Here is a 27,629-nt window from a genome sequence, read left to right as displayed (position 1 = left end):
CTTTTGCATATGATAAGTTTGCAGGAAGAAAGCTGGCTTACTGCATGACTCTACCCCTTCCCCCATTATCCTCTATGTATAATTTAAGGTATAAAAACTACTTTGGAAAATAAAGTGCGGGCCTTGTTCACCGAAACTTGGTCTCCCCATGTTGTTCTTTCTCTCACCTTCTGGATGAATTATTCAGCCTCTTTTCTCCACTGAATTTCCTCACTGAGCTATCCTTATTTAACCACTCTTTATATCTTTAATTTGCACTTAATTGATCTATTGTTTCCTCCTCACCAACGCCGTCCCGGCTTCGAATTCCCTGGATCCACTGGGGCTGGACCCCGGCAAGATAGGATAGAAAATATAGTTTATCATATATAGGGAGATCAGCCCTGGGATTTCTTTGGAAGGAATGATGCTAAAGCTGAAACTCCAGTACTTTGGCCACTTCATGAGAAGAGTTGATTCATTGGAAAAGACTCTGATGCTTGGAGGGATTGGGGGCAGGAGGAGAAGGGGACAACAGAGGATGAGATGGCTGGATGGCACCACTGACTCTATGGACGTAAGTCTGGGTGAACTCCAGGAGTTGGTGATGGACAGGGAGGCCTGGCGTGCAGCAATTCACGGGGTGGCAAAGAGTCGGACACGACTGAGGGACTGAACTGAACTGAACTGAACTAAAGTTAATACTGCTCTAATAAATTTTTCTAACAGAAGAATGCGTGTGTGTGTGTGTGTGTGTGTGTGTGTGTGTGCATTCACTATGATACATACTGGAAAATAATGTATAAAGGATTTCTTGCTGAGGGCTATGGTCAAAAACAAACTGAAAATGATTGTATTAAACTATACACAGTGAATCCAGGGACTAATTTTATAGTAATTAAAATTAAACAGCATCATCTGTGTATGAATATCTACTTAGAATCAGGTTCTAGCCTTTCTGTTATAAATATAATTGTTAATATTTTGACCACCACCCTGCAAAATAACTACTGTCATCCCCACTTCAGAAATGAGGATGCACATTTATACTTACTTCTGGCTTATAAATTTAGTTCCACTGATTTGGATGTATATCATTCATTGTACCTATTGTTGATAAATACATTAGTACTTTTTTTTCCAGTCACATATATCATATGCAAATCATTTGACTTGTTAAAGGCCAAAGGATGATTCTGTGGACAAGAAACAACACTGAAAGTTACACCAAGTTTATTTGACTCCCAAAGAAGGCAATGGCACCCCACTCCAGTACTCTTGCCTGGAAAATCCCATGGATGGAGGAGCCTGGTGGGCTGCAGTCCATGGGGTCGCTAAGAGTCGTACACGACTGAGCGACTTCACTTTCACTTTTTCACTTTCATGCATTGGAGAAGGAAATGGCAACCCACTCCAGTGTTCTTGCCTGGAGAATCCAAGGGACAGCGGAGCCTGATGGGCTGACGTCTATGGGGTCGCACAGAGTCGAACACGACTGAAGTGACTTAGCAGCAGCAGTAGCAGTATATTCTCTTTCTGCTACCATATATTACAGCCACTAGGGGCATCCTTTGTGGCTCAGATAGTAAAGAATCCGCCTATGATACAGAGACCCGGGTTCAATCCCTGGGTCAGGAAGAGCCCCTGGAGAAGGGAAAGGCTACCCACTCCAGTATTCTTACTTAGAGAACTCCATGGACAGAGGAGTCTGTCAGGCTACAGTCCATGAGGTTTCAAAGAGTTGGACAAGACTGAGTGACTAACACACAGACAGAGTAATAGGTGACCCTGTTGAATTCCTAACACCTGACACTTAAGAGCTTTTAAAACTACCATGATACATATTAAATTTTAAGGCAATTTCACTGAGCTCTGATTGAATGTGTAGTTATTAAAACACAGTCTTATTCCCCAAAGGTCTATACATAAAAAGACAATAGTACAAATATGTCCAAAAATATGCATTCTGGCCCAAATATGAAAAAATTGCCTTTTTGCAAAGAGGTACAGGGAAAAGCACATGGGCATTCAAAACCATTCTGATAAGCATTATTTTTAAAAGCCCTGCCAAATGAGAAAACGAGCCACTGTCTTTCTTCACCATTATAACTAGTTAATACCAAGTAGAGGGAAGTACCTAAATATATGTTCTTGTTTTATGTGGCATTCTTATCTCAAGTGTATCTCTAATTTCAAGTTTGTTTTGGCAAAAGAGCTTTCAAAAATATGTTGACATTTCAGTTGGTTGTGAATATTTGACTATTTTACCATATTTGGTAATGTCTGTCACTTTCTTAATACTAATTATATCAATCTAACAGCTGCTGCAAGAATGGGTTTACTTCAGTTCAGTTGCTCAGTTGTGTCTGACTCTTTGCGACCCCCTCAACCACAACATGCCAGGCCTGCCTGTCCATCACTAACTTCCAGAGTTTACCCAAACTCATGTCCATGGAGTCAATGATGCCATCCAACCATCTCATCCTCTGTCGTCCCCTTCTCCTCCCTCCTTCAATCTTTCCCAGCATCAGGGTCTTTTCAAAGAAGTCAGCTTTTTGCATCATGTGGCCAAAGTATTGGAGTTTCAGCTTCAGCATCAGTCCTTCCAATGAACACTCATTGGGTTTACTGTTACATTTAAGTTAATATATTAATACCTAGGCATGTAAATGCATAAATAGATATGACTAGTAAAATAAAAATGTTCAGTTCATTTTCTCAGTCATGTCTGACTCTGTGACCTCATGGTCTGCAGCTCGCCAGGCCTCCCTGCCAATCACCAACTCCCAGAGCTTACTCAAACTCTTGTCCATTGAGTTGGTGATGTCATCCAACCATCTTTATGTCATCCAACCATCTTATCCTCTGCTGTCACCTTCTCCTCCTGCCTTCAAACTTGCCCAGCATCAGGGTCTTTCTTTTGCATTGAGTTAGTTCTTCGCATCAGATGGCTAAAGTATTGGAGTTTCAGCTTCAGCACCAGTCCTTCTGATGAATATTCAGGACTCATTTCCTTTAGGATGGACTGGTTGAATCTCCTTGCAGTCCAAGGGACTCTCAAGAGTCTTCAACACCACAGTTCAAAAGCATCAATTCTTCAGTGCTCAGTTTTCTTTATAGTCCAACTCTCATGTCCATATATGACTATTGGAAAAACCATTGCTTTGAATAGATGGACCTTTGTTGGCAAAGTAATGTCTCTACTTTTTAACATGCTGTCTAGGTTGGTCATAACTTTTCTTCCAAGGAGCAAGCATCTTTTAATTTCATGGCTTCAATCACCATCTGCAGTGCTTTTGGAGCCCCAAATATAAAGTCTCTCACTGTTTCCGTTGTTTCCCAATCTTTTTGCCATGAAGTGATGGGACTGGATGCCATGATCTTAGTTTTCTGAATGTTGAATTTTAAGCCAACTTTTGTAGATGAAAAATTTTCCCCTTCCTGGAATAAAGGCCCAAACATAGAGGTGCCCACTTTTAATTCAGACTAAAGGGAAGAGGGACCAAATTTTGCATTCCTGAGAATACAATTATCAAGATCAAGCTGCCCTGTATGACTTACTGTTGAAGTTCCCTCTATCTCCAGTAGCTACATGATTGTTTTACATAATCATTTATGTATTCAGTTGCCTTAACTATAAGGTAGAGATGTTAATCTTCTTCCTAAGACTGTTTTGAGGATTAAAAGAAATATGATAATGATTCTAAGAGACCTAACACATATAAGAACACAATAATATGTAGTGTTAAAATTTGATGCTTTATTAGATAGGGAGAAATTGTTAGGATTTCATTTGCAGAAGGATGTGATGATAAACTCTAAATTCTTTAAGGTTTAAGAACTATGTTCAGCACATTATCCTCAGAGACCGGCAGAATGTCAGCATACAGAAAGTTTAATAAGAGTTTTGGAATGAATGAAGAGTTGAAAAGAATATAATGAAGCTGATTACTGCTCCTGAAGACTAAACCATTTGGAGGAAATAATAACCATCCCCACAATACCAGCTCCTGCTTCCAATTAATTCCATTTCCTTATCAATATGTAAAAATTAGATAATCCCTTGTACAGAGTAAGGCCAACAAGCTTGACTTCAGTGGAGGAGAGAGTGGCAGTGAAGGGCAGAGGTGAATATAGCATAAAGCATATTTTCAGACTCGGTACTCATCTCTATTCTCCTCCCCCCATGTGTCCTGACCCTAATCCTGTCGGGTTTTTTTCCCAGGTTTCTGGTCCAGGACTCAAAGGAATCAAAAGAGGAAGTCAAACACAAATGCTACTACTGGAGACAATGCAAGAAAATGAGAACATGTTACTCTGTTGTGTTGCTCGATATATAATGAAGTTCAACACAGTGGGAAGGCATAGTCACCCGTCACCCCCAACAAGGAATTTTGTCTCCAGGACTATGAGAGAAATTCATGTGCACCTTCAGGCCAGTGTGAGAGATCTCACAAGGTAACGAGAGGTCAGGTTTCCTTCTGAGATCTAATGTCAGAATATGGTCTTATTTTTATTGGTATACTTCCTGTCACCCAGTTCTCTAAGTTAGAGTAGCCTGGAAAAAAAGCAAAAACAAAAACATGGCATTGATATATGTATCTATTTGCATATACGTTGCACATAAATATAAAATTAAAACATTCATATGTAGAGGCATAATAAATTTCACTAAACAAAAACGTACAAAGCAAAACGTCAGTAGGTACTCCCACACTTAGAACAAAAACAAGCTAGACACACCATAAATTTAGCCCAGAAGAGACAGGATGAAACGTTTGCTTATCTGAGGCAAATATTTCCTGGCACTGGAAAGAATTCAGCTAGAATGGCTAACAAATAGGTGGGAGCCCCATAGATACAGAGGGAATGTGCCTGCTCCTGAAGTTTTTCCTCTAGACAGCATTTTGTGGGCACTCATAAAGTCTTTGGCAAGAATTCCGAGAAAGGATTTCCTTGCTAGAGTAAGGAAAACAGTAGGCACTATAGGAGATGCAAGAAACGACAACCTGGACCCTTCTGCCCCATCTTCACTGTGGAATAAAAGCCTTACTCTGAAGGGAAAGGCATTAACAATTTGGTCTAATGAAAATATATTGCAGAGAAGGAAAGGAAACTGACAATATAGAAAAAGGCCAGGAATGCTGACTGCTCCAGGAATCTGGAAATGGGGCAGGAACTCTAAGAAACCTGCATGCCAAAGACCTAAATAAGGTCACAGAGCTTACTTGAAATGGTTGTTTAATCTAAATAACAGAAAATACTTCACCTCATGCCCGAGGGACTCAGCAGTAAAGAATCTGCGTACAAAGCAGGAGATGTGGCAGGAGCCAAGGGGTTCAATCGCTGGGTCAGGAAGATCCTTAGGAGAAGGAAACCTCAATCACTCCTGTATCCCTGCCTGGGAAACCTTGCCAGAGGAGCCTAGAGGGCTACAATCCATGGGATCACAAAAGAGTCGGACATGACTTAGCAACTAAACAAGTCCCCAGTACCAGGTTAGTAAATATCAAGTAAAACTGAAATAATGCTGGAAGAATTTTAAGAATATAGGAACATACCCTCTCTAAGGTCAAGCACAGAGACAAGCTCTAAAGCAGAGGATGAAGTAGCCACTGGGTAAAATCCTGACAAACCTGCTCGCATAATAAGCATAAATGATCCTAGAGGAATTTGAAGCCAAGGGTGTATTGAGCTTATTCATAACAATCAATTCAGTTCAGTTCAGTTGCTCAGTTGTGTCCATCCGACTCTTGGTGACCCTATGGACTGCAGCACGCCAGGCTTTGCTGTCCATCACCAACTTCCGTAGCTTACTCAAACTCATGTCCATTTATTTGGTGATGCCATCCAACCATCTCATCCTCTTTCATCCTCTTCTCCTTCCACCTTCAATCTTTCCCAGCATCAGGGTCTTCTCAAGTGAATCAGTTCTTCCCATCAGGTGGCCAAAGTATTGGAGTTTCAGCTTCATCATCAGTCCTTCCAATGAATATTCAGGACTGATTTCCTTTAGGATTGACTGGTTGGATCTCCTTGCAGTCCAAGGGACTCTCAAGAATCTTCTCCAACACCACAGTTCAAAAGAATCAATTCTTCTGCACTCCGCTTTCTTTATAGTCCAACTCACACATATATAATTACTGGAAAAACCATAGCTTTGAATAGATGGATATTTGTTGGCAGAAGTAACCAACCTTAAACCCAGCACAATTCTAGACTAGATAAATCCCATGGATGAAAGAGCCTGGCAGGCTACAAATGGTAGGGTCACAAGAGTCGGACACATTTTAGCGACTAAACTACCATCAGCCCAAATCTTGAAACTAAAAGTCAAGTAGTAGAAAAGGCAAGCTCGTTTCTAAGAATAAGAAACTATCTACCTCAATTTTTTTTTCTCCTAAATTTACTGAAGGGTATTATATTTAATTATGTATTTAAAATATATGACACAGTGATTTGATATACATATACATTACAAAAAGATTAACTTTACATTACTCTATCCATCTACACAATATGACCCAATTTCAACACCAACAATAAAATTAATCAATCAGAAAGCATGAAAAAAATGCACTGCCAATAGACAAAGAAACCAACATGGTTGAATTCAAATACAGCACAGATGTTGAAACAAATCACAGAGTATTGAAAATAACTGCAAAATAAATTCTCTAAACAAGAAAATGAAAATATGTAAGCCACCTGGGAACTTTCACTAGAAATATGGAAACTATGAGGAAGAATCACATTAAATTCTGAGAGCAGGGCAGGAGCACAGTAATGGATAAAGAATGCATTCAAAGATTTCTTCAGTAATCTTGATACAGTTGAGAAAAGTATTGGCGGACTGGAGGATAGGTCAATATAAATTTCCCCAACTGAAACACAAGGAAAGGGGGTTGCAGGGGAAAAACAGGGCATTCAAAAGAAGTAGGACAACATCAAAGGTTCTAACATAACATGGATACAGTTTGAATCCCAAAGCAAGAGAAAAAGAAGGCAGACTAAATATTTATGGATTTAATGATTGAGAATTTCCCAAAATTAATGACAGACAAGTAACAGATTCAAGCAACACCAAGCAAGATAAACACCAAGAAAAACAATCACCTAGTAAACCCATATTCAAACTGCTGGAAACGCTTAAAGGCAGAAAGGAAAAAGAAACACATGCACATACATGGTCTTTCACACACTTTACACACAGAGTGGCTGAGGATTCAGACCTTTCAACAGAAACCATGGAGCCAAAAAGCAGTAAGGCGACATTTCACAATGAGGAAAGGAGGAGAAAAAGTAAAACCAAGTCCAGAAATGTATGACTTTATATATATATATAATCTAAATGAAGAAACAACTTTTTCAGATAAAAAGCACATTTGTGGCCATCAGACCTAAACTATAAGAAACACTGAAGTGGTAAAAGGAATTCCGTAGGCGAAAGGAAAACGGGACCAAGCATAAACTTGGATGTACACAAAGGCATGGAGAGCTCTGGCAGGGAGCTAACTACAAGTATTAAGACTAGTTTTCTTTCATCAACATCTCCCCCAGGTACATCAGTGCAAAAATTCCTCGAAGCATTAGCATATCAAATCCAACAATATCTAAAAAGGATAATATGTCACAATTGAGTGGGATTTATTCGCAAGGTTGATCCAATATTCAAAAATTTGTGTTCCTACGTGTCTGATAAAGCCCATAGACATTTACAGCACAAATAATGAACCTCAAGGAATCTTTGATGTCCTTCAACTGAACAGATAAACAGGAATCAGTCATACTATGGACTGCTATTCAGGAAATAAAAGAACAAATCATTGGTCTGTTGCTGCTGCTGCTAAGTCGCTCCAGTCGTATCCGACTCTGTGCGACCCCATAGACGGCAGCCCACCAGGCTCCTCTGTCCCTGGGATTCTCCAGGCAAGAACACTGGAGTGGGTTGCCATTTCCTTCTCCAATGCATGAAAGTGAAGTGAAAGTGAAGTCGCTCAGCCGTGTCTGACTCCTAGCGACTCCATGGACTGCAGCCTACCAGGCCCCTCCATCCATGGGATTTTCCAGGCAAGACTACTGGAGTGGGTTGCCATTGCCTTCTCCGATATCATTGGTCTATGTGATATGTATGAATCCCAAATGCATTTTGTTAAATGAAAGACTGAAAAATGTATATGATTTTATTTATATGACATTCCAGAAGACAAAACTATAGGAACAGAGTGCAGACTGGTGATGGCAAGGAATTGGCCATGTAGGATTGGGTTGATTACAAAAGGGCAGAAGGAGATTTCTTTGGATTCTGAAGTTTTCTGTCTTTAACTGGTGAATATACAAATCTATGAATCTGTCAAAATCCGTGGAATTATAGGCCACAAAATGAATTTTAATTGAATGAAAGCTTTTTTGTTTTTGCTAACACATAGACCTATGATTGGAAAATCTTTGAACTCCTTCACAGATCTTAGAAAACACTACCAAAGAATCTTTTTTTCTTTAATTGAAGAGCATATTTAAAGCAAATTCCATGTTCTCATTTGGTCACAGTGTCCAGTTATGTATGGTAAAGGATGAGAGTACTTACAGAGAAATAATTATTTCAGAAAACAGAAGGAATTCAGGGTCAAGATCTGTGACTTCTCTAAGCACAAATTTTAAATGGGCTTGCATTTGTGAGTCTTTCCATGCTGGTCATGACCGTGTTTTGCGCTAGAACTGCACTCTGAGTAAATTCTGAGAATAAGTATGACTTCATTTTCTTTTAGTGCTGTACATGATAGTTCAACTGCCAATTATTTTAGACAAATCTCAGGGTAGAGTATATGTGAGTTGATTATATATGGGAAAATATCATTATCCTAAAAATAGCTCTAGTATTATTCCTGTTGCTTGTTCTTCTTTAATCTGTATTTATAATGATAAGTATAATGGCAGTGAAACTAAAAAAATTTGTTTACTATATCCAAACTGTATACAATTTTTGAAAAACAATGAAATCAACTTTCTATACCATAACACGTAGTTTAAAAATCCAAGAGTATTTACTAGTTCTGTGTGGGAGGGAAGATAATTAGGTGTTCCATTATAGCCAGTGGTTTTTTGGGTAAACTTTTGCCATTATGCTGGTAAGATAATGATCTTTCACTCTTCATATCCAAATAAAAGCAAACATGAAGGTGTAGGGTTATAGTTTGCTTAATTTTAATGGACTCGTTTATGAGCTCTATGATTAGAATAATAAAACACGGAAATGAACAAGCATCTTTTTAGAATAAACCCCAGAAATTTAGAAATGCAATTACAAATAGTATAAATATTGATAAGCCTGATGATACTAAATCTAACTGTATGAAAATGGTATCCATGAGAATGGGAATCTATAAAGTTCTACAATGAACACTTGTTAAAAAAAAATCAAGAGGGCTTCCCTGGTGGCTCGGTGGTAAAGAGTCCACCTGCTGGTGCAGGAGACATGGGTTCCAACCCTGGTCCAGGAGGATCCCATGTGTTGCAGAGCAACAGAGCTCATGCACCACAACTACTGAGCCTGCGCTCTAGAGCCCAGGAACCACAGCTATTGAGCCTGCGCTCTAGAGCCCAGGAACCACAGCTATTGAGCCTGTGCTCTAGAGCCCAGGAACCACAGCTATTGAGCCCACATGCCACAACTACGGAAGCCCATGCACCCTAGAGCATGTGCTGGAACAAGAGAAGCCACTGCAATGAGAAGCCTGCACAAGGTCACTGGAGGGTAGACCTCACTCTCCGCAACTAGAGAAAGGCCCGCACAGCAACAAAGACCAAGCACCACCAAAAATTAATACATAAATGAATTATTTTAAAAACTCAAGATGATGAGTGTTTGAACTTTTATACTATACACCTAGTCACATCCACTGATCCATGATCATCTGATTTAGTTCAGGCTACTGTAAGAAAATATCATAGACTGGGTGGCTTGAACAATAGGAATTTATCATAGCTCTGGAAGGCTGGGAGAGCCAAGATCAAGGTTTCAGCTGATTTATTTTCCCACTGAGGGCTCTCCCTGGCTTACAGAAAGTCAGTTTCATGCTGTATCTTTACATGGTGGTGAGAGACTCTGGTGTCTCTTCCTGTTCTTGTAAGGACACTAATATCATCATGGGAGACCTGCCCTCAAGACTTCATCTCAACCTATTTATAGTACCAAAGATCCTATCTACAAATACCACCAAATTATGGGTTAGCGCTTCAGTATTTGAATTTTAGAGACACAAATATTCAGTCCATAAAGCACCATAAAGTCCTATAAAGGACCATTCATCAAATATATAGTAATTATGTAGATGCCTGGTGTGGTAGTCCAGGTGGAGTACCATTACCTATGATAGTAAGACATGCTACTAACAAGTAAAGGAAGACAATTTACAGACAGAGTTGAGAGTGAAAACTTGCAATATATCTGCTTGTAGAAACAAACCCTTCAGTGAGACATGAAAGGCAGCCTGCTAGGAGTATTTTAATAGAATAAGGTCCTGGAACATAGATTTTAATAACATTCAACTCACTTCTTAATTAGGTCACATCAGTAAAAATATATGCAAATTTATGGGTTTTCAATGAATTTGGCAGTAAAAATCTAATCCATCATTTGTAGAAGGAACACATTTGTGCACAAATAATTGTGTATTTATCTCAATCCTATTATTATACAATATTCACATTGCCGTAGATAGACTTTAACTTCAGATAATGATGATGATTTTGCTCTATAGAGGTAATTTAAAGGCAAGTGGGAAAGGAGAAATATAATGGGAACTCAGGTCATAAAACAGCATCATTATTGCTATCAAGAGTCGAAGGGACTTGACCCGAGAGGTTCCTGTTTTAACAATTCTTTTTTTTCTTAAACATGAAAGAGACATCTTGCATGAATTTGTTGGATATCTTTGATGTCCACATATGAAAAAAAAATGTTACAATCAAATGTGTATACTTGTCTTTTTTTAACATTTATATGTGTGTATCATGAAAGTGAAAGTGTAATTCACTCAGCAGTGTCTGACTCTTTGCAACCCCTTAAACTGTAACCCACCAGGCTCCTCTGTACACAGGATTCTCCAGGCACGGATACTGTAGTGGGTTGCCATTTGCTTTTCCAGGAGATCTTCCCAACCCAGGGATTGAACCAGGTCTCCCATATTGCAGGCAGATTCTTTACCATCTGAGCCAGCAGGGAAAATGTTTTAATGTGTATAATGATAGTCATAAATGTGGTCATATAATCCCTTCTTTACTTCAAATTCTACTCTCAGACTTTTCCTTCCCTCCTGCCTCCTACAGGCAGAGAAAACAATACAGAGTCTCTCAGGCTGATGGAGAAACAGAGTGTCTGCATGGCTAGGTCAGAGAGAGCAGGGGAAGAGTTCTCAGAAACTGGGTAGACCATGTCCACACACACACACATACACACACTCACAGGGAAGGACTTTGGATTTCAAGGACAACAAAATTCAATACATACCTTTCAAAGGAGAGAAAGAAGACATTTTACATTTTGAACAGTAATTCTAGTTGCTGAGTGGTTTATGCTTAATAGATAGGAACAAGGATAAGTAGGTAACCAAGTTAGAAAATTACCACATTAATCCAAACAGGGCTGGGGTCAGTGTGGAATCTGAACATGTGATGAGAGCAGTGAAATTTGAAGGTAGAGTATCTAGAACTTGTGAAAGAACTGAATGTTCCACCATTTTGTCTTTATTCACACTGGTGATCTGACTCAAATGCTGCTTCTAGAGTCTTTGCCTACATAAATCCAGTATACTCATTAGTATCCAGCTTAAACTCCCTTCCCATGATTCTTCAGACTACTCTGTTCTACAGTAATCATATCTTCTCCATAACTCATATGCTTTATTTTCTAGCATGTCCCAAACTGTTTCTAAATCCCAACAGCCAAAGACCAACAAGAACCACTTGAGAGATGAAAAAAGTTAAGATTGCTAACTTGCTTAACTAAACAGAGGATACACCAAAGAAAGCATAAAATATCCCACCAGATAAAAAGAGGACCTAAGGCTATAACAGGGTGTTGAAAAGGGGAGAGTTTCAGTAGAATTTAAATGATGCAGTGTTTTGTTTGAAACAAAACAAAGCAGCCCTTATATATAAAGATTTAGGCTTAGGCTGAGAAGCAGGACTCAGTGTCCCGTTTCTTTGGAAACTATTAGTTATGGAAAAGTGGAATTTTGTGTCCAAAAGCCTTTTGTCTTAAATTTTGAAGCTGACTGAAAATCAAGGCTGCTTCTCCATATCAAAGTGACCCAAATAGCTAGGATCTTCCAGACAAAAATGAGATGGTTCCTTTCTCACCAATATGATTTGAAACATCAAAGTTGATAGCAGTTTATGATTTTAGATGTTTTTAAGACTGTATCTCAATAACAAGTAAACGCAGTTTCTAGGGGTTTACACTGTGTATTACAGAACTCTGGTGTTCGGTGGGAGGTTATTGGTCATCCTTTTCTGAGAGTGAGAGGGCTGCTGATTATATTTCTCATAAAATTTTTAGCAAATATTTTATTTAAGTATGTGAAACTAGGACTTCCCAGGGAGGAGGGCATGGCAACCCACTCCAATATTCTTGCCTGGAGCATCCCCATGGACAGAGAAGCCTGGCGGGCTACAGTCCGTGGGGTCACAAAGAGTTGGACATAACTGAGTGACTAAGCACAGCACAGCACAGAGCTTCTCAGGTGGCGCTAGTGATAAAGAATCCTCCGGCCAATGCGGGAGATGCAGATTCCATCCCTGAGTTGGGAAGATCCCCTGGAGCAGGAAATGGCAACCACTCCATTATTCTTGCCTGGAAAATTCCATGGACAGTGGCGCCTGGCAGGCTACAGCTCATGGGACCACAAAGGATCGGAAGTGACTGAGCAACTGAGCACAAACACACACACTTGAACCTAAGAATAAACACACCTAAGGAGGCAAAAGACCTGTACTCCAAAAACTGTAGGACACTGATGGAATAAAATGAAAATTACACAAAATGATGGAAATATATATCATGTTCTTGGGTTGGAAGAATCCATTTATCTAAATAACTATATTACCCAAGGCAATCTCAGATTCAATGCAATCCCTGTCAAATTACCAAAGGTCTTTTTCACTGAACTAGAAGGAAAAAAAAAGTTGCAGGAAACATAGAAGATCCTGAATAGCTAAAGCAGTCTTGAGAAAGAAAAATGAAGGTGGAGGAATCAGGCTTCCCGCCTTAAGACTATATTGCAAAACTATAGTCATCAAAAATATCATACTGGCACAAAAGCAGGCATATAGATCAATGGAATAAGATAGAAAATCCAGAGATTATCCACACACCTATGGCCACCTAATCTGTGACAAAGGAGGCAAGAATACACAATGAAGAAAAGTCAATCTTCAATAAGTTGTGTTGGGAAACTGGACAGTTCCATGTGAAAGAATGAAGTTAGAACCTTCTCTAACAACAGATAAAAAAATAAACTCAAAATGGATTAAACATCTAAACATAAGACCAGATATCACAAAACTTCTAAAGGAAAACCTGGGCAGAACACGTTGACATTAAATTGCAGCAATGTTTTTGGATCTGTCTCCTAGAGTAATGAAAATAAAAACAAAAATAAATAAATGAGACATAATTAAACTTAAAAGTTTTTGCACAGCAAGGAAACCATAAAGAAAATGAAAAAATAACCTATAATATGTAGAAAATATTTGCAAACAGTGTTACCAACAAATGATTGATTTCTAAAATATGCAAACAGCTCATACAGATAAATATTTAAAAATGAAAATAAAAAATGGGCAAAAGGTCAATAGAGACATTTCTCCAAAGAAGACATACAAGTGCCAATGGACTTAGGAGAAAATGTTCAACATTTCTAATTATTAAAGCAATGCAAATCAAAACAATAATGAGGTATCACCTCACACAGGTCAGAATGGCCATCATAATAAATGCTGGAGAGGGTGTGGAGAAAAAGGAACTCTTCCACATCATTGGTGGGCATGTAAACTGGTGTAGCCACTATGGAGAACAGTATGGAGGTTCCTTAAAAAACTAAAAATAGAGTTACCAGTTGATTCCAGAGATCCCACTCCTGGCATATATCTGAAGAAAACTATAAATTGAAAAGATACAGGCACTCAAATATTTGTTGCAGCACTATTTAGAACAGCCAGGATATGCAAACAAATTAAATGTCCATCAACAGGTAAAGGAGTTGTTTTACACACACACACACACACGCACATAGTGCAATATTAATCAACCATAGAAAAGAATGAAATACAACATTTGCAGCAACATGGATGGACTTACAGATTATCATACTAAGTGAAGTAAGCCAGACAATGAAAGACAAATATCATGTATTGCTTTATATGTGGAATCTTAAATGATACAAATTAACTTATTTATAAAACCGAAATATACTAACAGACATAGTAAACCAATTTATGGTTTTCAAAAGGGAAAGAGGACAGGAAATAAATTAGGAGTTTGGGATTAACATATATGTATACACTATATATATTATAAAATAGATAACCAAGAAGGACCTGCTATACAGCATGGGAAATAGCTGCAATATATTGTAATAACCTATAAAGGAAAAGAATCTGAAAAGTAATAGATATGTATATGTGTAACTGAATCACTTTGCTATACATCTGAGTCTAACAACATTGGAAACCAACTATACTTTCATGAAAACAATGTGAAGATGTGAAGTGAAGAAATAAGAGACAGACAAGGAAACTGTGTGCCAAGTCACTGCAGACACGAACTGGTGATATTTACCCACAAGCCACTAGTCAGAAGGTGCCATGAGCATCTTTAAGTGTGTGTTACCTATTCCAGATATTCCCCCCCAAAACATCTTCACATTTATAGTATTTACATCCATTAGAACAACTGCTAAATAGATATTCAAACACAGTTGCACTCTGGATTTACTAGAACTAGATTCTCCAGACATGTATTCTTGAGTGTACATAAAGTTTAGTTTTCTGGAATTGCTGGTTTAGTTAGTGATTATTGATCTATTACGTGTATTAGTTTCATAGAGCTGCTGTCACAAGTTGCCATAAATGCCATATCTTAAAACAATGGAAATTTATTGTCTTTCAGGTCAGGAGACCAGAAGTCCAAAACCAGGTTGTCAGCAGGGTCATGCTCCCTTCAGAGGTTCCACAGGGATTCTGCTTTTTCACTCCTCCAGCTTCGGGTGATGAGGTAATCCTTGGCTTGTGGCTGCCTCTGTCTGCCTTATCTTCACATTTTTATCTCTACATTTTGAACTGTGGTGTTGGAGAAGACTCTTCAGAGTCCCTTGGACAGCAAGGCGATCCAACGAGTCTATCCTAAAGGAAATCAGTCCTGAATTTTCATTGGAAGAACTGATGTTGAAGCTGAAACTCCAATACTTTGGCCACCTGATGCGAAGAACTGACTCAGTGGAAGAGACCCTGATGCTGGGAAAGATTGATGGTAAGATGAGAAAGGGACAACAGAGAATGAGATGGTTGGATGGCATCACTGACTCAATGGACATGAGTCTGAGTAAACTCTAGGAGTTAGTGATGGACAGGGAGACCTGGCGTGCAGTCCATGGGGTCCCAAAGAGTCAGACACGACTGAGTGACTGAACTGCACTGAATCTTATTTATTGTGTATCTGTTTTAAAACTCTAATATAAGGAAACATATTTTTGTTTTTGTATTTAGTGTCCAAACTCATAATCCAGGATAAACTCTTTCAAGGTCCTTTAATTAATCCCATTTTTTGACATAAGATTTACTCTTTCTGCCTTATCAGGTAAGAGTTCACAGTTTCCAGGGATTAGGATGTGAAAATATCTTCTTACTCCGTGTAGCCCACCACACATAATTTTCTTGTAAATTAAAAATGCAGGAGAGGGAGTTGGGAGGGTGGTGTAGGAGGAGGGGGACAGACGAACATTTCCCTGTGGCCAATTCATGATGATGAATGGCTGCAACCATCACACTATTATAGAGTAATTATCCTCCAACTAAAATAAAATTTTTAAAAAGTGCAACCATGGATGACACTTCTAGTCGTTTTGCTATTTATAGTAAATTATAAATTTATAATTTATAGTAAATTTATAGTAAATTTTTAAATTTAAATTTTTATTAGTAAATTTATACTATTTTAAATTATAATAGTAATTTGATCACATCATCCTTATTAATTTTCCAAGAATATGCTTGTGCTCACTGTTTCAATTAAAGCATATGTTAGATCTTATAAACCATCACTATTATTCTGTTAATACAGGTCCCAAATACTTATTTGGAAATGCTAATGCTAACACAACTCACAGTTGGCAATTATTTAACGTGCAGCGGTGTGCTTTTATTCCAGTACACAGCTCTGAACACTGACAGCTGATTGTACACGATGAAGCATCTGTATTATACATAGTTTAGAACAACAGTGATTTCATTATTTCTTACATGTATATCTAACACAGAGTCAGAGGTTCCTTCCACATCCGCTTTATTCCCGGACCAGAGCCGAAGAAACAACCGCTAATAAGAACATACCGATCTTGCGGCAGAAGAAAGAGAAGCAGACTCAGGGAGAAAGGCTCGAAAGGTTGTTACTTGAAAGTGACACACATTACTTTTGCTCACATTCAGTTTACAAAAACACGAAACATGGCCAGTTTGGAAGGCAAGAGACACAGGGTGTATGAGAGAACAGTAGAGAGAAGTATGATCTTCTCATATGGAGATACTACACAGAATTTTTTGATTAACAACTCAACCATGTCTAGCTCCTGCCTCAAAAAGCTCACTCATATATTTGCTATTGAATACATCTTTTCTGATGAGGCCTTGGCCCAACTGTCTTGGTCATGGTAGACTTTCTAAATTACAAGAGTAAAGGGAATGTTGAGCATCGTTTTTTAACTACTAAATTAAAGAAAAAATAAGTTGAGAATTTTTAGTAGTAAAATTTTACCTTATCAGAAATAGCGCATGTACCCTTGTCCACTATATTCCAAATCCAATTTATCTACCATTCAAAAATACTAGACTGTTGGGTATGTTTTTCCATAGTTCCTCCCACAGTCCTTTTATCTTTCCCTCATTTAAATTTATGCCAGGCAACAAATAAACACATGGAGAAAAAAAAAAGTAAATTATTAAAAGGATCACATAAAAATCAGGTCATTAACTAAGAAGCACCATTGTGATAGGTTACAGTTCTAATGATGGAAGACAACTTAAAAATTAATTCAAGTCTATAATACACTGTCAAAAATCTATATCTCTCTGTGACCACCCTACCACCGATCAATAAATATTCATGAGAAACCTGTGGATATGTGTTGCAGAAAGGTATTAAACTTCTAAACACTGGAAACATCACAGCTGGCCTGCTTAATATAGTAGCTTTTGCTAAGTCTCTAAAGTGTGGCACAGCAGGTGATGTTAGACCAAGTAAGAATTAAGCAGAATAAATTACAAGATGAACTATTAATCCCCACTGACCATGAATTCCTGGTTAACAAGAGACAGACAAATTAGACTAAATGTTCTTTAACTCAAGGGTATTATTTCTAGCTTAAATAGCTAACCCTTTTGATCAGACATGACATTAATCCTCTTTGAAGAAAGACACGACGGGCCTTTCAGTGACAATAAGTAAATAGGATATTTTCCAGGTGCTGTTTTTTGTAGGGTGCCTTTAGGGGAAGAGCAGTAATAGAATTCATCACTTAATGATTTTACACTCAAAAGTGAACGTATCTGTAATGTTTTAATCAATTTCAGAACATTTCCCAAATATTAAATTAGAAAAAACTACTGTCTACAACATCCAATTACTCATAGATAAGGTCAGAGAGAAGGGACTAAAGAGGAGATTGTAACAGAAGGATATATGAGTTGTTGTGTTTAATTTTAATATGTTGCAACAGTATGTGTTAGTCAAACTTAATGAAATCTTAGGTCATCATAAAATACAAATTCTGTAACAAGTAAATAGATACTTTGTTCTAAAAGGTGTTCAAAAAAAGTCTGGGCAGAATGCTTTACTCTGGGCATGGTATTTGGAGAGAAACATAAAAATAAAATACTGTCTGGAATCCAGAAGAAAGGAAAGGATGACAGAGAATCTAAATCATGCCATACTTACTCACTCAAAAAGCAAGCACTAAGAACATGTGTTGGAAGAAAGTTAGGAGAAATCACATATATTTATAGCTAGGACAAGGGCAGATTTAGAGATAGAATCAAGAGATGATTTCTTAAAATTACTAAAGCCTGCATAGGAAGGACATTACACTTTTTCTGGGTATCTTCAGAAAATAGAATAAGGACAGAGAAATATATTTGGACTTTGTATTAAATCATACATCCAACAATCAGATTTAATCAAAATAGAAAGGAATGAAATAGTCTTAAACCTCAGGCATGCAAGGATAAAATAAGTCCCTTTTCTTGCATCCTTCAGAAACTGGGAACCTCTTCTTTGGCTGAAATATTGAACGAGGTGCCCAAGAGTCTTTCCCAATGATTAGATTCACTGAATTTATTCCAAGCTCGGCAATCACTTGTACATCTCACAAAATAGGAGTCACAGCAACAAAAGATGAGGATTGGAGGGCACGCATGTGGGGACGGCAAAGTGAAATCCAACACAGTGAGGCGTCGATTTGAGTTTCCTTTTGCTCAGCTCAGTAATTTACACTTCACATGTGCTACCGTAAGCATGAAATGCTCCCTGTGGGTATGCAGCCGGAGTTGGGAAAGGATTATAAGACTCTGTGAGAATTTTGAGTTCATGCATATAATGATACATCATTGTTTTAATCCTTGCATGGTTAACACCCTAATTATTTCACGCTGTCACTCACACAAACAGGAGAAGTAGGGCAGAGCAGGTAGACAGTATTTCTCCACTTGCAAGCTTACTTTCAAAAATAGAATCTAATGAAATATAGAACAATGCAATGTTAAAAAGACAATTTGTTATGGAAACAGAATCACACAAAACATTCATCTGTATGTGTTCCTAACACTGCTGACAGTTTTTTTATCCCAGAGTCACTGAGTTTCTAATATATGTCTTGCTTCAGCTATTCCAACACAGTTTGGTTAATTCTGAGTTTGCTTTTTCTGCTTCTAGCTCTTTCAGGCACAATGTCTGGCTCTCTTCTCTTGAATGCGTGCTCAACTTTGCATCCTCTGAATCATCTATGTACGTTTTAGTACTATTCCTAAAAAAGACAAAAAAAAAAAAAAAAAAAAAAAGACCTCTCAGTGTATCTTCCTGGTTTCTGCTTCTAACACTATTTCTGAGACATTTTCCCTGGATTTCAAAATTGGAAAGGCTATTTTCACCTATAGTCCTCCAGCACCTACTTCTGAAAACTTCCTCATCGTGTTCATGTTGCATGTATATTCTCTCATTTAAGTCTCACAGTATCCCAGATTTATAAATGGGGAAACAGACTGAGGGGATTTCAGTATCTTGCCTGAGAAAGTACAAAGCTTTCTCTGTGAATCAAGCCCTTGCCTGATACCATATGTGTCAATATGTACACATATTCAAAGAAAACAAATTGCAAGCCATCATCACAGATTTCATTATGAACTTAAAGTTTTTCTTCTGAAAAGCTTTAATGCATTTTTTTTTCCAGAACAGCTTTTATTGCAGCCTTTTCCTATCTAGGTAGGTTATTTAAAAATATATACAGGAATGAGTTATTAACAGACCTTGATATTGTGTCACTGATACAGATATTGAAAGTTCCTTCCACAGCGCTGGCAACTTGCTTTATAAAAACTTTTTTGGCAACTTTGGTTTCTGAAGCTGCATTATAAGAAACCACAAGGAAACAAAAGTGGGGGGGAAAGTAGATTCACTGAGATATGTTTATTTTACTAATCCCTGGAACTCCACGTGGTCTAGGACCACAAGAGTTACTACTGCATAGATGAACACAGATGTTCAGTTTTTGCCTGTTACTGAAAATTATGGGATATTATGAGCAGTAAAGGAGATCCTCGGCCACAACCACATACTAGTATTGTTTCTGGATAAGGAACCACTTTTGTTTGAAAATTAAGAATTGCTTAATGGAATAAAGCACTCTTGAAATTCATTGAGACCGTTGCTTCCAGTTCCTATATCCCAGATGTTGCCAGCGTTTGTTTAATCCTTGGTGGTATGCTGGTCTAGGATGCTAAACATGAATAATGCTGGTTGTTCCCATGGATGTGATGCATCTAATTAGACAGGCACTGGGATGGAGGTTTTATTAGTTTAAATTGGGTGAATCCAGTTCTTATGGCCAAGCACAGCTTCCTTGGTGAGTATTGGTATTGAACCACAGCAATCATGGCAGAGAAAAAAAAAAAGAAAAAAAAAAAAAACCTTCATTACTCCATGGTATCTACCTAGATCATGTGTGTCTAGCATTCTTCATACCCATTACCAATCTCAAAAGCAGAAACAGGAGACACTCATCCCTCCAATCCTATTTAATTGTCTCTCCTCAACTTTTACAGTAACACATTTATAAAAACATTTACGGTTGTGTTAAGTATTTTGAAACATTTTCAACAATGTGTAAGTGGTGCTCCCTTCACTCAAATAACAGACTATACACATTTATAATTCACAGGCTATACACTCACTCCAAATACAGAACTGCCACGTGACCCTAAATTTAAGCTCAAATGCAAATTAGAAATTTCTCCAGATTATCACATAATATATAATTGTGAATTTTTCAACAAGAAGTTTCCTGTGGTTTAGCAAGGTTTTCCTTAACTTCCAGGTTGCCAGTAATAATCAGAGGTTTCTAATTAGATTTGAGGCATTTTCAGGAAATGTTTTTGCCTTTTATCTTGGAATCATTTTCCAAGGTTACTTCACATGGAATAAACACTTATAATCATGTAACATTCACTTGGATTCCTTTATTCTCAAAATATTGTATTTCATCCATCTACATTCTTTTAAAAATGCCATTGTAAAATATTAAACAATATCAATGAAAAACTTTAGACTTTACATCTGATGTCCAAATAAGGGTCTATCAATTTCACTTTCATGAAGAGGTTTTTAAAAAAGTTTGAAATCAATGTAGAACTACTTATCAGCATCCTTAGTTAAACTCGTGGTCCCGATCACGTGAGGGAAGCTAATGCATGTTACTGACACGCTTACCTCAGGCTTGTGTTCAGACTTCCCATCCCGGGAGTCACGTAAACATGGCCTCAAAGCGAAAAGTAGTCCGTGTTTGAAACAAGTTCCGGTTCTGACCTAGAGATTTGATCAAAGAAACACTACAAACTGGGGAGACTTCAAAAAGATCTTCAGGTGCTTTAAAAAGCAAGCAAACAAACAAAAAAAAAATCCCTTTTCTGCAAAAAAAAAATATTGGTACCTTTCTAGAAGACTATAGCTCAGACACCCCAAACTGAGCATGCCCCCTTTCACTGGAATAAGGGGCTATGTCATTTTTCCCTTTGTAAATAATCATGTACAGAGCATGTCTTATACAAACAAGCAGTGGCATGTCATATACAAACAGAATGAATGTTAAGGGCTCATCCTGGTCATCTGTAGCTTTCTTCTAGCAAATGAACTGATCTGTACATTAACCTTATGCCTCTGTTCCTAGCCCCTAAGATTATGTACTTGTACTCAGGAACAAAGTACCTACAGACTAATTCAGGTCTTGTCATTTCAATAACTGAATTATGAAGACTAGATTAGATATAGCTAAGAGCTACTAAGCCATGCATGAAAGCTACAGGATTCAACTTTGCTCATTGTCTTCAGATTACATCTAATGTAAAGACTTATGTTTGATTTTTCTTTTCATCCTCCTGACAAGATAATTGTCAGTCTAGTTTTATTTGCTTTGGTTTTTAAATACTCCCTCCCAGTATGGTGCTAAAAGCTCAGTGTAACCTCCTTCCAATTTCATCTCTATCCAATTATCTTCACATCAGTTTATACTCACCTCTGAAACTTGACCTGTTTGCCATTATTCAGTGAAAAGGTTGTCAAATTGTAAACAGCCAGATAATATTTTAGGCTCTGAGAGCCAAATGGTCTCTTTCACAACTACTCAGCCCCTGCAATTATATCACAAAAGCAGTTGTAGATCGTATGTAAACAAATGAATGTTGCTGTATTCCAATAAAACTTAATTTACGAAAATAGGCAGCAGTCCAAGTTTAACCCACGCACTGCAGTTTGCTCTCTCCTACTCCAGTGAAACACACTGGATCCCAACAAGTTCACCAAATTGTCTATGAGAAAATCAAGCATTTGGACACTAATTTCTGCAGATAACCCCTGTAATGAAAGATTTCTTGGAATTGGTCTTTTTCTCATGGCTCTCTCTCCAGCTTTTCTTGGAATATTTGAAATCAGGGTAATAGTCTTACCATAAAATTAATATCTTTAAGTGACAGAAAAAAATACATAATATAATGTTCATCTCATTAGTGAACAGAGTTGATGAAAATACACGGCACGATTTTAATTAACAGAAGCAAGTCACCTCACTTGTATCGTTGACCATTGCTTTCTTTTTCTAGGCAGGTGGAGAAGATTTGAGGTATATTACTTCAGTGATTAGCTTTCCATTTCCTTGCATCTTCCAAATAGTAGAAATAGCCAAGGTTAATTTCTATTAGCCTAATACCCAAGGCCCCTTTTTCTGCAGACACTGATCCCTACTCTCAGGTTACTTTGCTGCCCTGTTGCTATTTAGTATCTTCTGTGAAGTCACAGGCTGAATATTAGTTAATGCTTACCTTGTATACTCTACACTAGAACGATAGGCATGGCCACATTCATTCAGCTGCTAAAAAAGGGAGGACATTTTAGTTCTTTTGATTGGCCTGTGCCATCCTTTGTCTTTTTCAATCATATTTTTCACTCTTAATCAGAAATGTTTCCCTTTCATAACGAATTCTCCAGTGGGCTCTGCAGACCTAGTGTTCCATACAGAGTGCATTTCTGAGCTACTGACGTTAAATTACATACCCATTCATACATATGTAGCATCACTTGATTAATTGGAAGTAAGACTAATTAAGGATTGTTCTGTTTGTTTTCAAATGAGGGCTTATAAATACTTTTATCTATTTTTAAAAAAAGAAACTGTCCTAAGAAATTTAGGACTTTTTTGAAAAAAATACAGCACATAGTGCATGCATGCATGCTGAGTCACTTCAGTCGTGTCCAACTCTTTGCAACCCTATGGACTGTAGCTCGCCAGGCTCCTCTGTCCATGGGATTCTCCAGGCTAGAATACTGGAGTGGGTTGCTGTGCCCTCCTCCAGGGGATCTTCACAACCAGGGACTGAACCCACCTCTCCCCCATCTCCTGCATTGGCAGGTAGGCTCCTTACCACTAGCGCCACCTGGGAAATCCGAAGGACATAGCAACTATACAAAAGCAAAAGAAGTATATGTGAGTTAGGAGGAAAAAAAAAAAAAAATCAGAATAAACTGGTAGTTTTCAAGGATGGGAGGTTGGAACAGAATTGGTGAAGACGGTTAAAGGATATAAACTTCCAGTTATTAAATGAGTACGGTCTGGGGCTATAATGTACAACATGGCAACTATAGTTAATAATACTGTAATGCATTTTTGAGAGTTGCCAAGAGAATAAATTAAACCCTGATCATACACACAAGAAATTGTAATTATGTGAGGTGATGGATGTGTTAGCTACTTTATTGTGGTAATCATTTTGCAATATATTCATATATAAAAGCTTTACATTGTATATATTAAAATTATACAATTGTATGTCAATTACATCTCAATAAATCTGGGAAATAGATTTTAAAAAAAAAATTACTTTGGAACATTTCCAAAAAGTGAAGAGGGACACGAGTGACAAATATGGAGAATAATTAAAACAAAAACACTTAAAAGGCACAAGTTCTTTGGGAGATCAATAGTAGAACTCCAGAAACTGAAGAGTGTGATAAAGTCAATCCCAGGCACCTGAGATTAAGAATCCATAAATAAGAACTAAAAATTTAGGAGAAAAACTTGACCAAGTAAAATTATATTTCATTACTGAAAAGGTTTATTAATCAAGTGATGTGCTTTCGTTTTCTTGGAAGAAGCTAGAAAGACATTTACCATTAATAATTAAATCAACCAGTATTGTTTTTCTGTTTGTTTGTTTTTGTTTTTGTGCATGATGGCACATCACTACTAGTTAGTTGAAAGGAGCCTACCATTGGGATTGCCTATGAGAAGTGCAATTAAGAACCATCAAAGCCATCAAGAGACCACATGTGTACAGAATATAAATGGATTACAAAAATTTACAAGGAAATGGTTCCACAGAGGGAGTCTATTGACACACAACCATCAGAGCTCAGTCTTTAAATGACTTCTAATTTCTACAAGAACTCTAGGATGGAATTAATTCCTTATAAGTTACTGCAAAACATCTATTTTGTGTTATAATTTGGAGATCTGACACCACATGTGAGCTTTTATGTATTAAGACATTTAAAACAACTGAATCATTAATTATTGAAGGAGTCATGTTAGCAATTATTAGACCATCCCAGGGCCCCACTGCAGGGCTCTGGATGGTACAGCTCTTACTGTGTTAGTCTCTCAGATGTGTATAACTTCTTGCAGCCCCATGCACTATAGTCCATCAGGCTCCTCTGTGCATGGAATTCCCCAGGCAAGAACACTGGAGTGGATAGCCATTCCCTTCTCCAGGGGATCTTCCCAACCCAGGGATCAAACCCAGGTCTCCTGCATTGCAGGCAGATTCTTTACCATCTGAGCAACCAAGGAAGCCCTTAGTCAAGGCTTAAGTCCTGCAGCTCCCTTAGGAGAGCTTTGCTAGAATGAAGGCCACAAACATGATTCCACGTTCAATGTTCCCCTAACTGAATTTAACTGTAATCAACAACTTCCAGGGAATGGCACATTAGAGGGTCCTTTAAATAACAACTCATCAACTCCTGATATCAAATGCTTTGTCATGATATTCCCCAGTGGTAAGACTGTAGATTTAATTTTAAAAGAACAAGAAAGGAGAGGGGAAAGTATTGATTGGCTAGGGCTGCCATATCAAAATATCACAGACTGGGTGATTTAACAGAGATTTGCTTTCTCATGCTTCTGGAGGCTAGAAGTCCAAGATCAAGTGTGGACAGGTCTGGTTCCTCTTGAAGCTTCTCTCCTTGGTTTGCCAGTGGCTGTCTTCTCACCGTGTCCCCACATGCATCCCCTCTGTGCACCTGTATCCCTCTTGTTTCATTGTATGTCCTGCTATCCTATGATAATAGTCAGATAATTAGTTAGTCGCTCAATCGTGACCAACTCTTCGATTCCATGGCCTATAGCCCACCAGGCTGCTCTGTCCATGGAATTCTCCAGACAAGAATACAGGAGTCAGTTGCCATTTCCTTCTCCAGGGGATCTTCCCAACCCAGGGCCCAAACCCAGGTCTCCTGCATTGAAGGCAGATTCTTTACTGTTTGAGCTACCTGGAAGCCCCAGATAATAATTAAGGTGGGCTTTAATGATTAAGTTAAAATGATACCAACTATCTCTTAAGTCCTATCTTTAGATATAATCACATTCTAAGGCACTGGGAGGGCTTCCATCAAAAAAAAATGGGGGGGGGTCGGTGGCACAATTTAGTCTGTAATAGGAAGAACAAACAAAATGAAGAAACCTAAACCCATTAAGGGAAAATGTGGCAGTTTGTTTTGTGGGATTTGACCAAACATGGCTGGGGAATAGTAAAAGAAACTGTGGGACTGAAAATCTATGGTGAATTGAGTTACCTACCAGCTTCATGGACTTTTCGTGCCATGAGAAGAAAGACCACATTTATAACATAATCTACATGACCCTGCACAATCCAGATTAACTCTCAGGAACTATTTTTACTATTTCTGCTTCTCTCTCAAATTCAACCCACACTGGGCTTCTATTCATTCTCTGAAGAGGCCACGCTTCTTTGTGCCTAGGATCTTTGCTAATTCCATTCCTTCCACTTGGATATACTGTCATCCACCCATCCATCATTCTTATTTTGAATGTCACATCTTTGAACTCTCATTTGCCTCCCTGACCTCATTCGCCTCTCTGACCTCATTCGAGTTTCTGTGTTTTATGTTCTATAGCACAGCGACTTTTTTGTAGTAATTATCAGTTTATACATGTCTCTACATAAATTTCAGTGAGAGCTTAGTTGTTCTAACTCAAGAAAATGCTTGATTATTAATAATACAAGTTATCACTTATAAGTCACTTCAATTCTATAAAAGACAGCATTAGTTTTATACATGTTAATTTAATTAATTCCTGGGTTGGGAAGATCCTCTGGAGAAGAGATAGGCTACCGACTCCAGTATTCTTGGGCTTCTCTGGTGGCTCAGACAGTAAAGACTCTCTGTGCAATGTGGGAAACCTTGGTTCAATCCCTAGGTTGGGAAGATCTGGAGGAGGGCATGGCAATCCACTCCAGTATTCCTGCCTGAAAAATCCCCATGGACAGAGGAGCCTGGCAGGCTACAGTCCATGCGGTCACAAAGAGTCAGACGCGACTGAGCGACTAAGCACACATAACAACTAAGATGTATTTAAAACTAGTACTGCCACATTTTATCAATGGGAAAACAAAGGCATAGAAAATGTGTATACACATTGTTTAAGGCCATATACCCACAAGAGAGCTCGAACTTGAATTCACGTAGCTATCCCTTTGTAGTCTGCCCCGAATCAATATCCTATTCCATACAGTATACTCATTACGAATTAGGTGCCATGCCATTCCTGTTACATTGTACATCTCAAAGCGTGTTTGGATATGATGATATTGAAGCCAAAAACACTGTAAAACTGCCTGTGGTTAGACTACCCATAGTGGAGTAGAAAGTCATGATGCATTCACCTCTGTGGGACTGAGACAAGATTCACCTCTAATTCTATAAAAAAAAGGTTGGCAATCAGTAAACACACTTTAGTGAGAATCTTTTGTTTAAAAAAAAATTAAGGCCAAATTCTACTCTAAATAACTGCAAGTGGTACATAAAGGAAAAGAACACACTAATTGAACAGCCTAATCATTACAATGTCATCTAAAGTACATGCAGTACACATAGCACTTCATGGTAAATATTTGCTAATCGGTCTGTTCTTTAGAGAGCATCAGAAATGCTCTTTGGACAGGACAACAAAAGTTTAATTGATTCCCTGGGACCTCCACTACTACTTACTCTGAAGGAATAGTATGTAACATTTAAGATACTAGCTTCTGGAGCCAAATTAGATAGATTCAAATAGTGTAACCTCAAGAAAGCTAACTTCCTTCACAGTAAAGAATCCACATGCAATGCAGGAGATCTGGGTTTGATCCCTGGTCGGGAAGATCCCCTAGAGAAGGAAATGGCAACCCACTCCAGTATCCTTGCCTGGAGAAATCCATGTACAGAGGTGCCAGGCAGGCTACAGTCCATGGGGTCGCAAAGAGTTGGACAGGACTGAGCAGCTAACACACACACACATACATCTTTTGATGTGGTAAAAAAGTTTAAATAAATTGCTATACAC

Source organism: Bubalus kerabau, chromosome 10 (genome assembly GCF_029407905.1).
Source record: "Bubalus kerabau isolate K-KA32 ecotype Philippines breed swamp buffalo chromosome 10, PCC_UOA_SB_1v2, whole genome shotgun sequence".
In the NCBI taxonomy this organism is placed as follows: domain Eukaryota; kingdom Metazoa; phylum Chordata; class Mammalia; order Artiodactyla; family Bovidae; genus Bubalus; species Bubalus kerabau.
This window is presented reverse-complemented; position numbering follows the sequence as displayed.